The 18420-nt window shown below is 31.3% G+C and overlaps 1 protein-coding gene across 2 annotated transcripts in view; it reads left to right on the top strand.

Annotated features, from left to right (window-relative positions):
- LOC145241994 (protocadherin gamma-A4-like) overlaps positions 1–18420 on the top strand; it is a 290561-nt gene that overhangs the window by 14530 nt on the left and 257611 nt on the right. The window contains exon 2 of one of the 2 annotated variants that reach the window (XR_013862634.1): positions 14102–15274. The exons of the other annotated variant lie outside the window; for it this stretch is intronic. The gene's annotated coding sequence lies outside the window, so the exon portion shown is untranslated. The remainder of the gene's footprint in view (positions 1–14101; positions 15275–18420) is intronic. 2 annotated transcript variants of the gene reach the window in all.

The raw sequence follows: 18420 nt of genomic DNA, 5'->3' as shown, positions 1-18420 counted from the left end.
TTATTTTTACTCGAAGCAAGGCAGGCTTACTCACAAACGCATATGAATCAGCAAGTTATGATATTCTGACTCGATTTTGCTTTCATGATATAATCAGATTCTCTCATAGGAGAAACCATTTGAAGGTTGCCAACACTCCTAATGAAAATGGCATCATATAGTCATGACATGCACATGTCTGGTGATGCCAGGATCAACTCATTTATTGTATACTACAAAGACCCAAGTATAAGTCCTAGTACTGATAAATATTATCAGAAAGAGAGATAGTTTGATACAACCCTCAATTTGGATGCTGGGAGCCACTGCCCTCTCTTTCTTCATGTCGCTGTATAAAACCAACCTTACTCAAACTGGGTGTGCCAAGTTGAATCATCAGGTTGTTCTTGTATCGACTTCCTGTTCAGTTACAAGTTGTTTCATGTTGAAGAACTCCAAATGAAACCAATTTATGAGAAAGCATCTTATAAAATTATTGTCTGAAGTTCATTTTTCAGAATTGTAAAAATTATCTAACTTGAAAAAAAGTGCAGATATTTATACAAATAAACACGAATAGTAGAAGTGGACTTTATAGGTTTAGTTTCATAATCTAAAATTCATACAACTAAATGTGAACTAAAAATTAATATTAAAAAGAATGAAAAGTGAAAAAGATAATGTTGATGTGTACACAACTTCAAAATTGCCAAGAAAATCTTTTTTCCCCTCTTTCTTTCAAATGTTCCCTTTTTATGTAGCATTTCGCTGGCATTTTACAGGTGTATGTTTGAAAAATTCTTCTGAGTAGAACTTTTACATCGAAGGATATTGTATGAAAATTGCATAATTCATTGTGAATAGTGGGATCTGTGGAAATTCCACAGCATCATCTTTCATATGTAATATATTGCTGCTAACATTCTGTGGACGTTCAGCATGAATGGAGACTCTGCGATATTATTATAGCCCTTTTGTTACAACTGTAAAAGTATTTATCGAAGTAATCTGGTTAATGTAGTGTCAGAATATATCTGGTTATTATGGTTCATCTTCAATAATCTTATTGGAGTCTGTGATTTATTTCCATTGTATGGAAAGCTCGCAATATTATTATACCATCTTTAGATAGAACAGATAATACACTTGGATCCTGGCTAGAACACCAAGCAGGTATATTTTAGTTTCACATATGACCCAAAAGCGACATCATTTATTTATTTTTTTACGTTGTGTCTTCGGTGATCGGGAGATCCTATTTATTAAAAAGAAGATTAGAAGGTGATAACATACTACGAACATTAAATTAGCATATCCATATAATAATAATTTCATATATAATAACATAGTACGAACATTAATAATAATATATAATAACATACTACGAACATTAAATTAGCATATCCATATAATAATAATTTAATATTTGTGGTATGTTATCACCTTCTATTCTCCTTTAAAATAGGTAGGATCTTCCAATCGAACAATTTATAATCTGGAAACCGTGACACATGTATATATATATATATTACAGATACTACACTATTGATATACAGATAACATAGGATAAATTTTTACAATAATTTTCTGATAGAATTTGACAAATCCCGTGCTGTGCCTGTTATTACTAGCTTTTCAATTTAGCAGCATGTATTTGGTAATTCTGTGACTGCTAATTACTATGCACAAAGACGTCACTAGCTGGCAAGGTGGATCCCCATCCTCTATAGAATAGATAGTTTCAGCATTGTACTATTGGTCATCTTAGTTTTAGTTTTATTCAACTTAAGGTATTCATTATCAACAGTAGATTCGCTTTGAACAGTAGCAACATATTTAATGGTAAAAACATATTTAACAGTAAAAACATATTTAGCGGTAACAACATATTTAACAGTAAAACCCATATTTAACAGTAACAACATATTTAATGGTAACAACATATTTAACAGTAACAACATATTTAACAGTAAAAACATATTTAACAGTAACAACATATTCAACAGTAACAACATATTTAACAGTAAAAACATATTTAACAGTAACAACATATTTAATGGTAACAACATATTTAACAGTAACAACATATTTAATGGTAACAACATATTTAATGGTAACAACATATTTAACAGTAAAAACATATTTAACAGTAACAACATATTTAACAGTAACAACATATTTAACAGTAAAAACATATTTAACAGTAACAACATATTCAACAGTAACAACATATTTAACAGTAAAAACATATTTAACAGTAACAACATATTTAATGGTAACAACATATTTAACAGTAACAACATATTTAATGGTAACAACATATTTAATGGTAACAACATATTTAACAGTAAAAACATATTTAACAGTAACAACATATTTAACAGTAACAACATATTTAACAGTAAAAACATATTTAACAGTAACAACATATTCAACAGTAACAACATATTTAACAGTAAAAACATATTTAACAGTAACAACATATTTAATGGTAACAACATATTTAACAGTAGAAGAAGAATTTCATTCAATCTTTGAATCTTCTTTAGATTTCATTCTAGATTGTTCTAGTTCTCATATTCTAATATTTCATCCCACATCAAATGACCTTCAAATGACCTCAAATCAAATGACCCTCATCTCTTTGTGAAAGATCTTTTCAGAGGATATTTTATGAACACAAACCTTCTTTTCTTGATTATTTAAAAATTGAGAAACTTACAAAAAGTTATAGTACTAGCACAACTGTTTGATATAACTGGATGCTTTTCCATTTATTGCACAGTTTTGTTAACTATTTAATAACACCTAATTATTTTAACATACAGGGTGTCTTTAATAAATTTCGAGACATTTTTCGTATGGGTACTTTTAATGATAGTAGACACATGAAACTCTAATCCCCTTTGAAGTAATCTCCTCCAGCTGCAATGCACTTGTTGTATTGTTCCAACAACTTCTAGAAGGCCCCATGAACGTCCTCTTGTGTGAGCATGTCAATGACCCTCTTTCATCTCCTTGTCTCATAACGACAGATTCTAAGGTTTTTCTTGAGCTTGGGCAATAACCAAAAGTCACAGGGAGCAAGGTCTAGACTATAGGGAGGGTGAGGAACTGTCTTGATATCTAATAGCACCTAATTATTTTAACATATAATATCTAATGCATGACATCACATGAATTATCCATTGTTAATAAATTACTGACATAAACTTCCGTATGCTATTTAAATGAAATGTGGCTTTTCCATGGAAAAGATTGATTTTTTTCTTTGCAGTTACAGTGTTTCGTTATACACACATCACCATGAAACAAAAGCACTTTATTATTTTATAAATAGTTTCATTTTTAGCATAGATATGCCAATAGATCCTTGCAATCCTCGTGAATTATGCTAATTATTTATTATCAAAATGCAATGAGATTTCAAGCATTTGTGTCTCTAAAATACTCATGTCAAAAATTGGATTATTTAAAAAAAAAAATCAATCTGTGGTTTCCCCTTGTCAAACTTTCACAAAAAAACACTCAACTAACTACAACCACTATAAACGATTTCCCCCACCCTCTATTTCTGCTTAAATCTAAGCACAGATTCCATGAACAAAGCCTCTTTCCCAGAACTGCCCATCTGTGAAACACTCTTCCGCTGGCCTGCTTCCTGGTCCCGATTCAATACAACATGGTAGCCTTCAAATCCAATCTAAACAAGTTCTTGTTGAGCCGTCTCCACAAATAACCACATTCTACCCAATTTACACCATTAACAATTATTACACTACCACCTTACATTCATTAACCCTTATCCTCGAGTGGCCTTCGGGTCTCGATAAATGGTGACTCTCAAGTAAAAAAATAAAATAAAATTCTCTACCACCAATAGCAATGGCATAAAACTCATTACCTGAAAGTACTTCCTTTAAACTTCTCGGCCTAACGTTCACAGGGAACATGAATTAGAACAGATACATTGAGAGCATTGCCAAGACTGCTGCAAAGAAGGTGGGCTCTCTATACCGTGCTAGAAAACTATTTACGGCTGAAAGTATCTTGTACCTCTATAAGGCCACCTTTCGCCCATGTATGGAGTATTGTTGTCACATTTGGGCTGGTGTATCTGCTACTTGTCTCTTACTCCTAAACAAGGTTCAAAAGAGAGTCGCCAACCTGATAGGTCCTAGACTATGGAACTCCCTTCCAGGTTCCTGCTTTCCCAACTGTACTGACATGCAGAAGTTCAAGTGTAATGTGAACAGACATCTTGCTACTCATCTCCCCTCATAATATCCCTGCAACTTATGTCCCCAATAGTAGCCCCCTACTTCAAAGTGGCACTGTGCCTTGTTTGGGGTGAAAACTGAATAAAAAAATAAAATAAATTAAAATAAGACAGTGTTATCTTTCATGCTATTGTTTAGAAGAACCAAATGTATTTCTACTTAAGATAATTTAAACTAAATTTTTCTTATTTTTAATCTTGTCATTATTTTATAATTGTTTCCCATAATACTGAACACCCAAATATTATACAAAAAAGTAGTTTTTCAGAATCTGATGTTCTTTTATGTTTAAAATGCGATTGAGTGTTAACACAAGGGGGCATTTTAATAGGAAGTAATTATGTAAGCAACAAAGATTTCAACTATGAAATATATCTTATAAATGCTCTAAAGTCGGTCATTAGTGACAAACTGTGGATTTCGTTTTGAATCATAAAGTCCGTTCCACTACCAACCCAAGCATTTCTTCTCCTTATACAGAAATAAAAATAATTGGTTGGTAGCTATAATATAGTTTGTGCATCATTCTATTTTCCATGAAGTCTTTCTGATGTTTCACAGTCCAAGTTTTCTTATTTGATAGTGTCTAGTTGAAATTTCAAACAAGGTTTTTCATTGGCTAGTTCTGTTAGTGGTTAGTCCAATCAAAAAGATTTTATATAGTCTAATGGAATTTACAGGGAAGCAAACCTGCTACTGTTTATATGTATTAATTTGATGGCGTCTAGCTGAAATTTCAAACAAGGTTTCTCATTGGCTAGTTTTTTTAGCAGTTAGTCCAATCAAAAAGGATTTTATATAGTTTAATGAAATTCATAGGAGAGGCAAACTTGCTACTGTTTATATATATTGATTTGATGGTGTCTAGCTGAAATTTCAAACAAGGTTTATCATTGGCTAGTTTTTTAGCAGTTAGTCCAATCAAAAATGATTTTATATAGTCTAATGAAATTCATAGGGAAGCAAACTTGCTACTATTTATATTTTAATTTGGTGGTGTCTAGTTCAAAATCCAAACAAGGTTTTTCGTTGGCTAGTTTTATTAGCGCTTAGTCCAATCAAAAAGGATTTTATATAGTCTGATGGAATTTATAGGGAACCTGCTACTGTGTATATATTATTTTTTATAAATTTGTTATTTTCTATAGCAGAATCTGATTTTGATTTTAGTTTCAATGACGATTTGATTTCATTATTGTTATTAATAAGTTTGTCTATTGGAATTTGCAATGTAATGTCTTCCCTCTGCATATAAACAGCTCTCATCTAAAATAAATGATTTGTGTTATAGTTCTGTCTAACATTTATTTGATTCATGTTTTGAGCAGAATTATCTTGCAAAAAAATTCACTCAGTGTCCTAGGAAAATAGTTGTCTCAACTTTACAATGTAATGTCGACCAAAGCTTCTACAAATAAGATACAGCTACCTGCTTTCAGGTTTTTACGTTTTTTTTTTATTAACCAAAACTTCTACAAATAAGATACAGCTACCTGCTTTCAGGTTTTTACGTTTTTTTTTTATTACCCAAAACTTCTACAAATAAGATACAGCTACCTGCTTTCAGGTTTTTACGTTTTTTTTTTATTACAAATAAGATACAGCTACCTGCTTTCAGGTTTTTACGTTTTTTTTATATTAACCCGTTATGACTTGAATTATGATGTAGATGATTAAAAATATTTATTGTTAATTTTAGTTAGTTTAAAGGGTAATGATACTATGATTGTCTTCAAACTGAAAAAAAATATGAAGTTCAAAAGTTAAACTACGACTGAGAATTTTGGAATTTCATAAACTTACCTTGATTATTATTCATAATGCTGGAAAAAAGTGTGTTTATGACAGCAAACGAAATCCTTCACCCTCTGAGACAGATGGCGGCATACTGAATGTAAGCAATGGACAGTTGCAATCTAGTGGTATCTGGCATCTACCCAGATACTGAACGAATGCGTACAAAGCATGTTTGAATCAATTCTCACTTTATTTATGTCGTTATATTCATTTACTTATAACTGAACAAATTAGTTCAACCAGGTCATAAAGGGTTGAGGTTCTCACAAAGATACGTTCTATCTCAGCATCACATATTCTCTCCTGAACCAACACATCTTTATAATATGCAATTAAGTGGATTCATGATGTGTTCAACCAACATTTCTGTGATTGAATTTATTTACATGTTCCTGGAACCTGTGGAAGCATTTACATCTCTTTGGATTCTAGAAAATGCTAAAAAAAAATTCTTTAAAGTTGACAAAGAAATTAAAAACATAATTCTGATTGCTTTGCAATAAGAAAATGCTTAATTGCATTGTTTGAATTCTTTGGACTACTCTTCTCATCTTGAGTATCATTTTCACAACGTTTTGGTTGATGTAACCTCCGACCTTCTTAAGGTGTATCTTGTTGAACTCGTTAATGTTTCTGTTGAATTTGAGAATCTGGACAGAATTTCAAACGGAAACCATTATTTACTTCACAGGGGTAGCATGCTCTCGTTCCATCAGCCATGACTGGATAGAGGTTCTAAGTAATTTGCAATTGTATTTTTTTGGTCGCTCACACTGAGAAATGAACCTTCAATCTTCAAGGACCAGTGGTGCAGGTGTTAGAGTACTTGGAAAAAATCAATTGTAAAGGTAATATTTTTCTGAAGGTTGAAGGTTCAATTCTCAGTGTGGGTAACTGAAAAAAAATACAATTGTGTATTACTTAGGACCTCTATCCAATCATGGATTATGAAACGAGAGCATGCTGCCCCCATGGAGTAAATAAAAGGATATGTTCAAAAATCTATGCAAATTCCTGCGTTTGAAGAAGGTCAGAGGTTACATCAACTGAAATATGAAAATGAGACATCTCAAAAAATTCAGAAACGTAATAAAATGCTTGTAGATAATAAATTATATTCAATGATGTTAATTAAAACGCATTATGTTTTTCTCTATTTTTCTAATTACTGCTTGATTTTAATTAGACTTTCCTTCTCCAACGTTTTTACATGTTTGTATTTTATAACTGGTATGGATTTATGCATATTGTTTGCTTCTTAGCTTGAAACTATGGACTGGATACTTTTTTGAAGGATTTGTATTTAAATCGTTGTTCTCAGATATATATTGTAGTTAAATAGATGATGATTTTCAAATGAGAACAGATATTCTTAAGAGGCGTCCATTCAGTCTGTGCGTTTATCAATGCAAATGGCACATTAACTTAAAACTTCTATCAGATCATGGTTGATGGAACGAGAACAATCTACCACAGTAGATTAAAAAAACGGTTCAGTTAAAAATTCTATACAGATTTTTTGAATACGATATACTTGAAGATTACAATCAGCTGAAACATCGTGAAAATAACAGCCAAGAATAGTAGTCTTAATAATCAAAACAGCACCGATTATCTATTTGTAGCATAGTGTGGAAGGTTTCTTTGATTGACACAAATAGCTCTTCGTTTCTCTGATATGGTTAGCTCATTAGATAATGACGTCCAGTTGTAAAAGTGATCATAGTGGTGATGTAGCAGCTGGAGTTTCTTCTTAAAGCTGTTCATCTCTTTGACATACAAATAGTTGGCTCATGTGATAGTGACGTCTTCCTGTAAATGTGGTCGTAGTGAATAACGAACTAACGAAGAAACCAAATTCAAGAGCGGGCGAATCTAATAAACTACTTATTTATTTCTCACTTATTTAATTCAGTCTGCACAGTTAACAGTAGATCAAATACCATTTCAGACAATGGTGACAAACTTAAATGTGATATATAGATAAAACCTCTTATAGAGATGGGCGGACATGTTTAATAAACTACTTACATTCGTCTCCTTCATCTCCTCAGTGATTTAATCAGCACATTTAGTGACTAAGATGATATTTCAAATTTAATCGTGATCGACCAACCAACTAACCAACTAAGAAACAAAACCTATTTTAGAGATGTTTGATGCATTTGTAAACAAATTATATAAAATGCAGACCATGTTATATACCTGATAGCGATTTATGTATACGGTTAGCTTCTTAGGTTGAAGCTGTTGACTGGATACTTTTTATATAAAGTATGTAATTATACAAAGTGCAGGTCATACGAGAGGTGTGCAATAAGTAATGCCCCTGACCCACTTCCCATAGTAGAGCAACGAAACTTGGCACAGTCTTTCTCTACAGAGGAACCACCCAGAGTTATACATTTCTCCCATCGTTTGATGCAGCTCTAGAGACCGTTTTTGTAGAACACCCCAGGTTGGTCCTCCAACCACGACGTGATTTCAGAAATCAAGGCTACATCATCTGGGAAACACTTTCCTTTCAAAAACAATTTCATGGCTGGGAAGAGATGAAAGTCAGAGGGTGCAAGGTCAGGAGAGTAGAGAGGATGGGGGAGGATTTCATTACCACACACCCGTGCTTCTGATCTGGCGACATGCGAGTTGTGGACCGGAGCGTTATCCTGCAGGAGGAGGGTATCTTTGCTGATCTTGCCCCGCCTCTTGATTTTGATAGCTTCACTTAATTTCCTCAAAAGTGAAGCATAATATGCTCCTGTAATTGTGGTACCCTTTGCCAGGAAATCTGTCATCACTACTCTGTCCTGATTACAGAAGACTGTGAGCATGACTTTGCCAGCAGATGGCTGCACCCTTGCCTTCTTTGGAGGCGGTGAATAAAAATGCTTCCACTGCATTGACTGGGCTTTGGTCTCTGGATCATAGGGATGGACCTAGGTTTCATCCTGTATAATCAGTCTTTTGAAAAACTTTGACTCATCTTCTTGGCACATCTCCAAATTCATCCTCGAGCACTCAACGCGTTCTCGCTTCTGGCATGGTGTGAGCAACCTGGGAATCCATCTGGTAGACACCTTATGCATATGCAAATGGTCATGAATGATAGTTCGCACAGACCCTGTACTAATCTTGACATCTTGGGCTATTTGGCGAATAGTAATGTGCCGATCTTCTAAAATGGCAGCCTCAACTTGACGGACAGATGCCTCATCAATGGCAGAAGGTGGGGGGGGGACCAGGTCTAAGAGCTGTTTCCACAGACTTCCGGCCATGTTTGAATTCACGATGCCAGCGTTTTACAAGGTCATATGATGGGGCATTATCACCATAAGTTTCTTTCATTTCATCAAAAGTCTCCTGTGGTGTGCGTCATTTCAAATACAAAAACCGGACCACTGCTTGACATTCAACAGGCTCCATTTCACACCTGACCCAGTTCAAACACCTGTAAAACAGAAACCACAATTAGTTTAGCGCTGTAATTTGCCACACAAATCATTGCACATGCAAAATTTCAGCTACATCAGACCACTGGAAGTGGGTCAGGGGCATTACTTATTGCCCGCCCCTCGTAATAGTCCAAACAATCCAAATAATACAAAAAATAAAACTCAATTACTTAAGACTTCTACTAGGTCATAGCTGATGAAATAACAACCATCTACTCTCACATATTAAATAATAGATTCCGTTCAAAATTCCATATAGATTCACAAATTCAGCATAAATATTCCCACGTTCAACATTATGCGCCTGAAGAATAATCCAAATAATTTAGCTCCAAATCTAATTTAGGTTTTTTTCCCACAGAAGAGATGTTGTGAGTTTGCCTGTTTATTTTCACTGTAAGTACTCGTCTGAGCTTCAATCTAGAGTCCCCTCTTGTCAACGTTCACAAAAACTACTCGCCTAACTACAACCACTATCAACAATTCCCTCACTCTCTATCTGTGCCTAAATCTAAATGCAGATTACGTGAACAAAGCTTTTTACTTAAATCTGACTGTCTGTGGGACTCTGTTCCGCTGGCTTCCTTTTCAACTGATTAAAATATGGTCGTTCAATGTAAACAAGTTCTTGTTGAGCCGTAGAGATATAAATCATTGCACATGCAAAATTTCAGCTAGATCAGACAACTGGAAGTGGGTCAGGGGCATTACTTATTGCACGCCCCTCGTATTCATAAATCCTCTATGTACTTTATATTATACATTGAATTTTAATTTTTATGATTAAAGAGATACAGACAGATATTAGCACAGAAAACAGATTTGGCCTCCCAAGTTCAAATTATAGTCAATGCCTGGAATGATTGCATGAAGCCATTGCTTCTAGCATCTTTTTATAATCATCGAATACCTTTTATCAAAATATCTTACTCTTGCCACTCCTTGGTTGTCAGCAGAAGAAATATGAATTAGTCCTTAGTTTAAGATGTATTGAAAAGATTTTCCCCAAAGCTATTGACTCTTTTTCAGGTAAGAGATGTTGTACACCATTATCCCTAGTTTTCCTAAGTAAAATTAAATAAGTAGAAAATATTTTTGGAAAATGATTAGGTAGTTAGCATTAAGAATAACCCGTTAATCATTAATACGCAAAGTCTATTTTTTTTTCAGTTTCCAGATGCTGATTTGATCATCGTGCATTAACAATTCTTTTTTCACAGGTGAATTATTTGTGGAAAAATGTTTTATTATGAATCAAACTTTTTCCTAAATTAAAACGAAATCTCTCAGTGGAAATTGACAAAAAACAAACAAAACAAAACAAAAAGATCCCTCGCCCTTTACTATATAATTCTCGAGGCAGCTCGTGTGTGTGTGTGTGTGTGTGTGTGTGTGTGTCAGAACGCTGCATCAACAATCATGTTAGCAATTCATTTTATGACATAATTATTTTTTCAAGATATTTCTAAAAAAAAAAAAATTCTTGGAAGGGATTTAAAAAAAGGTCAAAAAGAATTTTAAAAAAAATGTTTATTTCTTAATTTCAGGTTCGTCAAAACAGCAGCTTAAATAATTTGCATTGTTCAGACTAGAAACAAAATGAATAATAGTTTTGGTGAAACTTACTTGTACATACAATTTTAATTTATTCAGTTTTCTATTGCTTTTAAAGGTAACCCTAAATTTTAGTTTGATTCTTTGCAAGTTTCTGATAATGCCAGATTTAAAGCTTGTCAACAATTAAAGATTATTCCAAAATTCCTTGATTCTAAAAGAAATAAACTGTAGTCATTTCTGCACTAATACTGTTTGGAAAGATAATAACCCACAATTTCTCTCCAGCTATACGTAAAATAGTGGCTTGTGCTCGATTAGCCATATAGAATCCATAATCGATATCTGCTGTGTTTTGGTGCAAAATGACACAAACCAAATCAAACCAACCCACATGAAAATTAATGAAAACAAAATGAATGATTTCAACTTTTATGGATAATGTTTGTTTTATATTATTATTATTTTTTTACTTTTGATCTCAATATCAAGATTTTAGTTTAAAAAATGAAAAGGAAATAATGAGCATTGGTTGTAAATAAGAAGAAAAACATTAAAACCATTTTCCAAAAAATTGTGGACCAGAAAAAAAGACCAAAACAAAGACTTTTCTTTGTTAATATCTGAATTATTGATGATAATTTCTAAACGGAATTCATTTCTATTTTGGCTTGAGGAACACTTACCTGTGAATCTGAAAGACAAAAAGATACTGGCTCAGAGGTGTCAGCCTCAGCAAAGTATCTCCTTCCAGCTTCAAACTTTATCAATTAGGTAAGTAATAAAACCATTTACCTTTCTCCACCTATGCTCTTTATTTGAATATAATTTTGTTCTCAACTTCTTACACACACACACACACACACACACACACACACACACACACACACACACACACACACACACACACACACACACACATTTTAAGGACAGCATGCCTTATTTTATACATGTTTTGTTGAAAATAACAACCAAAGGACTTTGACATAAAAATTAATGTGATTGATGTTCTGATGCAAAGTTCCTTGATAATGACTACAGCCAAAAAAAAAGCACTTTAAAATGGATGCAACCATCAGCCAATTGTTTTTATGACATATATCCCAAGAAAGCACGACATGCGAACATATGCAAGCCAATTCTTATCTATCATTTTCTACAATACAAATTATTTGTAGTTAATGTTTAGCCTAAACAGAGTAAAAAAAGAAATAGGGTTATAATAAAAATTGAATCCACTTTCAGGGGTGAGGGTGGGTTGCTTAATCAGATTGCTGTTGTCAATATCACTACTAAGATAAGCATTCCAACAAACAAAAGTTCACTCATGAAATTCAGGTCTATGGCTGTGAATGATTATGTTATCATTAGTGTTTTCTATTTTGTAAAATGAAAACCTTTTCATGTGACAAAAATTATGAGAGATTTTTCAAAAATTATTCAAATTATGTTTTCAATCAGAATCATTTTGGTTTTTTTTTTATAAGTATTTTCAATCTTTCTGAATTTTTGAGATAAGGATTAATTATTCATATTCTTTGGATTCTTCGGACTATCGTTCTCATGCTGAGTGCTACTTTCACAACGTTTTGTCGATATAAAACCTCCGACCTTCTGTAGATGGATCTTGTCCAATTCAGGAATTTTTCTGTTGAACTCTGGAATCTGCACAGAAGTTCAAACGGAAATTTGATCCATGAGGGTAGCATGCTCTCGTTCCGTTGGCCATGATAGGGCAGAAGTTCTAAATAATTTGCAATTGTATTCATAATGTGGGCGACACTAAACATAAAACTGTGAATTACTTAAAACTTTTATCCTGTCATGGTTGAAGGAACAAGAACATGCTACCCCTGCAGATTAAATAAAGGGTTCTATTTAAAATTCTCTGCAGATTCACGAGTTTGACAGAAAGATTTCCGTGTATGACAGAAACATTCCAGAGTTCAACAAAATACACCTGAAGAAGGTCGGACGTTAAATCGACTGAAACTTTGTAAAAATGACACTCAATAGTTTGAAGAATCTAAATGATATGAATGTTCAAATCTTTGTTGATAGTCTTTTGTAAAATGTTGAACTTGCACATCCATTTTAGGCAGTATCATATAATTGGATTCATCATTTCTGTACTAATATTATCTAAAATATTTCTAAGTTATGAATTTGATTTTCTTATGTTCATTTATCTTTTTACTCTATACATTCACATTTATAGAAATCAGTCAATAATTGTTAGAGTTGTAAGGCACGTCTTCTAATAGGCAACTAATTGCTGGACGTGAATAACAAATCCTTTGCTTTAAATGTTCTCACTGATTGTCATTTAGTAGTAAATTAGGTTCCAAGATTCTCATCCCAAGTCATAGACCATAGTTGTATGGTTGCCAGGCCTAATATGGGTATCGCCTTAGGATGATTCTGTCTGTGATTTTTTTTTTTTTCGCAGAGTGTCGACATTATTGTTCTGTGTACATAAAAAAATGTAATAAAACACACAGATTGTTTAAATGATTTTTTTAATGACAATGATTTTATTTTATAATTCCAAGTTATTTTTTATAAAATTATTTCGTGCTTATTCTTGATATAATTGCAATATTTTTAATTCTACATTTTGATCTTTTTTTTTTTTTTGGTATTATTATAATGTTTTTAAAAATGGCCTGATGTTTACCTTCTGAAAAATAGACATGATTTAAATTTTTTATTTTCAGAAATTTCATTTAATAATACCTTTAAATATTGCATTATTTCTAATTCATTTTAATTGTAAATTTATGATTAGTTGTTACATATGAAAACGTAAGGCTGAATCATTCTTTTTTTCTTAAAAGTTTGTAATTTTTCCCCTTTCTTGAGCTTGTGATATAATTATAAAATTCTCATAGACTTAATTTTACTGTAGATATTTAATTTTAGCCACGGTTGCTTGGATGAAAAAAAAAAATTCTATCAAAAACATATGAACCATAACCCATATCTTTTTTTTTTTTTACTAATTTGCTTGATATTTTTTTGTTTTTTTGTTAATTTCAGATTTGGATGAAATTCCAACTTGCTCACCAATGCTAAACATGGATTCTAGGTTTCAATGATTCCAATAATATTTCCACATGGAATGGTTCAAATTATTTCGCTAATCTTGTACCTCAATCGTTAACAGATTTTAACATTGACACTTACAAATCACATGAAACATTTTCCATTTATTTTGTTTAAGTTAAAAAAAAAATCTTTCTATACAAGTTTTTTTCTGAAAAAAAAAATCAAATCTCTAAAAGGACTCAATAATTTAAATACTGAAAACTGCTTTGAATGTTTTTTTTTTTTTTTTGCTTACATTTCATTCAGTTCAGTCGAAAAAAAAAATTCATGGACTTTTCACAAATATTATTTTCATCTGCTCATGCTTACCTCTACTGAAAAAAAAAAGAGTAGCTAAATACACAAAAAAGAACGTTCTTGCAAAGAGAATACATTTTTTATTCTTGTTTAGTTCATATAATAAATCCTGGGAGACATTCAAGTTAGTAATAAAGAAAGAAAAAAATCTTTTCATTAAAACAATAAAAACTAAAGAAATATCAAATACACAAATCTTTTGTGGTATTTAAAAAACAATTCTTTCTTTTTACATGGACATAATTTTGTATGTGTTTACATAATAGTAACATGAACACAAATTTAGATTCTAACAGCTTTTCTATTATTCACATAATCTCAATTTAAAATGATAACTTTTATTTTTCAAAGTCATGAGGTACATTCAAATCTGTAAATGAAGGTGCTTTCAAATGAAAATTTGAATTTCTTGATTTATTGAAAACCTGTATCTATTTGATGCTGCTCTTTTTATACCTATAAATATTACAGATATTGTCGTTGGTTTACTTTTGAACAAATGCCTATGTGTTAAGGAAGAATCACCCTGTGACCATTCTGCAGGAATACCGCAATGAGGGCGAACTTACAAGTTCTACTTCGATAGAAAGCAGCAGTTTCATGTAGGAATCGTTTGAGTACTGGATCCCTAACCATGCCTGCAGCTCCCAAAAGATGTAAGCCCTCAGGTTGAATGAACGCACTACTGGTTATTGTCTTTTTCCTGGTCCTCTTTTATTATAACAACATCTCCTGAGATAGCTGCCATTTACCAGCATGCAAAGTTTATTTCTTCTCAATACAATGGAGGAAACACTTGCGACTCAGGTAAACGGATATTTTTCTTTACCTTTTTACTTATTTTTTAATCGCATCTTTGTTATCATTTGATCTTAGTATAACATTTTGTTTTGAGAATTACATGTTCACTTGTTGATCTCTTAACCTTAATTATAAATTATTTTGTAGTTTAAAATTAACTCTTATTTTTAGTTTACTAATCTAATTACTAGGTTATTCATTAATAGGTCAAGAGACCGTGGTTAAATACTCAGTGTAGTACTACTAATAACTAAGAACATATATACTTGATATTCCATCCCTCTGCTAAACACTTAACATCATCAAGGTCAATGGTAAGTGGAGCAATCAATGAAAAATCTTAATATAATCCATGAAAAATCTAAGTACAATCCAGGAAAAATCTTAGTGTAATCAAAAAAACAAAAAAAAGTAAGTACAATTCTAAGAAAAAATCTAGGTATAATCCAGGAAAAATCTAATTAAAATCCAGGAAAATCTGTGTAATCCAGGAAAAATCTTAATGTAATCCAAGAAAAATTTTGTTTTAATCCAGGGAAAATCTAACTAGAATTCAGGAAAAATCTTAGTGTAATATCCAATGAAAAGCGTATCCTTTTGATCGCTCTGGACTACAGCGGATCCTTTTATTATTTATAGTTTTAAGATACAATATCCATTTTATTATTAAAGAAGTTATAAAAATATTTGATAAACATCATCAAATTTATTGATATAAAATCCAATACAATTAATATAAAAGTGATAAAATATTTAAATCGCATAGTTTATTGCAGAATATATATGGAAAGAAGATACCAGTTCAAAAAAGTTTGAGGTTTTCACTTTAGCTGTTGCCAGTGATTTCTTGTTGACTTTTCCTCGAATATAAGTGACAACAAGCGTCCTCAACATTTCAGTACTCTCTCTTACATCCCATTCTTGTACTGCGTTTCAAGTTCTTGCACAAGCCATTACTAGTGATTACTCACTTATAATATCACTAATTACAAAATCTGAACATTTCAAAGTTAAAAAAATTAATTCAAACAATTAAAAAAAATAACACAATGTACTGCAAAAACGTGCACAAATATGCGTTTTTTTAAGTAAACAATTTGATGAAATGAATTTAATCAATGAATCGATGACTTTGTTGCCGGGTTCGAATCTTCTGACCGGCGTTAATCGTGACACCCTGCACTGATGATTCCCAAAAGATGAAACACTAGTGTTTGTAGGTTTTTAATAATTATGATAGTAAATAAACTAGGAAGCTGATTTACTAACTAAAAATTAATAGCATGTGCGTATATAAAAACGCGTGTTAACCGCAACTCTTTGTATAAGCCTGACGAATTCTCACGAGAATGAAACATGGAATATTCTGTGTAGCTTAATTGCCATATATATTTTTATAACTTACTATATATATATATATATATATATATATATTGAAAATTGAAGAATTAAAAAAACAATCTGAATGATAGCATATTTTTTATTTGTTTATATTTAAATTTAAAACGACATATAAACTTAAATTATATTGATAAATGCAAAAAAAAATATTGAATATATATATATATATATATATATATATATATATATATATATATATATATATATATATATATATATATATAAAACAAATAAATGACAAAAGTCTATATTATAAATTTCAAGATGTTGACCATGTTACCATTTATTCCTTTAAGTGTGTTTGACATGCACAATTCTTAAATACTTAAAGGAATAAATGGTAAGATCGTCAACATCTTGAAATTTAGAATATAGACTTTTGCCATTTATTTGCTAAATGCTCTGTAATCATATTGAGCTTACATAAATTAAAGGATTGTTATAAATAAAAGATGAAATATAAATAAAGAAACATATTTACACACACACACACACACACACACACACACACACACACACACACACACACATATAATTGTTAAGAGAAAAATACAACACAAACTTAATTTGATATCAATAAATTTGTGTTGTATTTTTTCTTTTAACCATTATTTATGATCTACTTCGCATTTAGTTCTTACACAAAGGATTTTTTTACAGAAACTGCCTAATCCTTTTGGATTAACACACACTCTCTCTCTCTCTCTTTCTCTCTCTTTCTCTCTCTTTCTCTGTCTCTCTCTTTTGTATGCATATATATATATATGTATATATATGTATATATATATATATATATATATATATATATATATATATATATATATATATATATATATATATATATGAAAAGAAAGGGAGATAAAATTAAAGTTACATTAGAACTTTGTTACATTATCATGTCAGTAAGGATGTGCATGATTAAAATAAGTGAAAGGGAAATGAAGAAGAAAACCTCTTTAGGCCATAGCATTTCAAAACTAAATGCTTCTCATCAGAAAAGGAGAAAAAACAGCATTATACAAGAGTAAAAGCAATAAAACGAACACCGAGTTTATATACATTTACAGTTTGGAATGGGAAAGTTTAAGGGGAGAAGTAATAAAAAAGGAGGGGAATGAGAGCATTAGAAATAATTTCAAAGGCATAAAAATAGAAGTATTTAATAGGATGGGGATTGGGTAACAGGAATATTTATTGCTCCTCTTAATCGGGTAGAGCTTCATCTATCCAGACAGGTTAACCGTTTCTTTCCGAAAAAAATATGTTATCAAGTTAATTTTATATATATATATATATATATATATATATATATATATATATATATATATATATATATATATATATATATGAAACATGTATGCACATATGTAGCCAATATCGTTTGTATAATAAACATGCTAAATACTTGCTCTGTCCTCCATTGAGCACTTTTTAATAAACACTACATCTAGGAAACCAAACTATACAACCATTATATATATATATATATGCATATATATATATATATATATATATATATATATATATATACTCGGGTTTTTTTATATTCAAAAGTAATGGACTAATGAATTCAACGAGGCTGTTAGATAGTGCTCAATAAAAAGAGCTGATAATACTTGTTTATTGTTATATAAACATGCTCACATCCTGCTGCTACAAATAGCCACTTGTTTCAATCAAACAACAGATATCATCAGGCAGCGACTTGACTATTCAAAAGTTCAATGAATAATCTTAGTAATAATAATAGG

Source organism: Euprymna scolopes, chromosome 21 (genome assembly GCF_053919585.1).
Source record: "Euprymna scolopes isolate OS-2025 chromosome 21, ASM5391958v1, whole genome shotgun sequence".
Lineage (NCBI taxonomy): Eukaryota > Metazoa > Mollusca > Cephalopoda > Sepiida > Sepiolidae > Euprymna > Euprymna scolopes.
The sequence above is the reverse complement of the archived record's forward strand: the minus strand, read 5'-3'. Positions and strand labels throughout refer to the sequence as shown.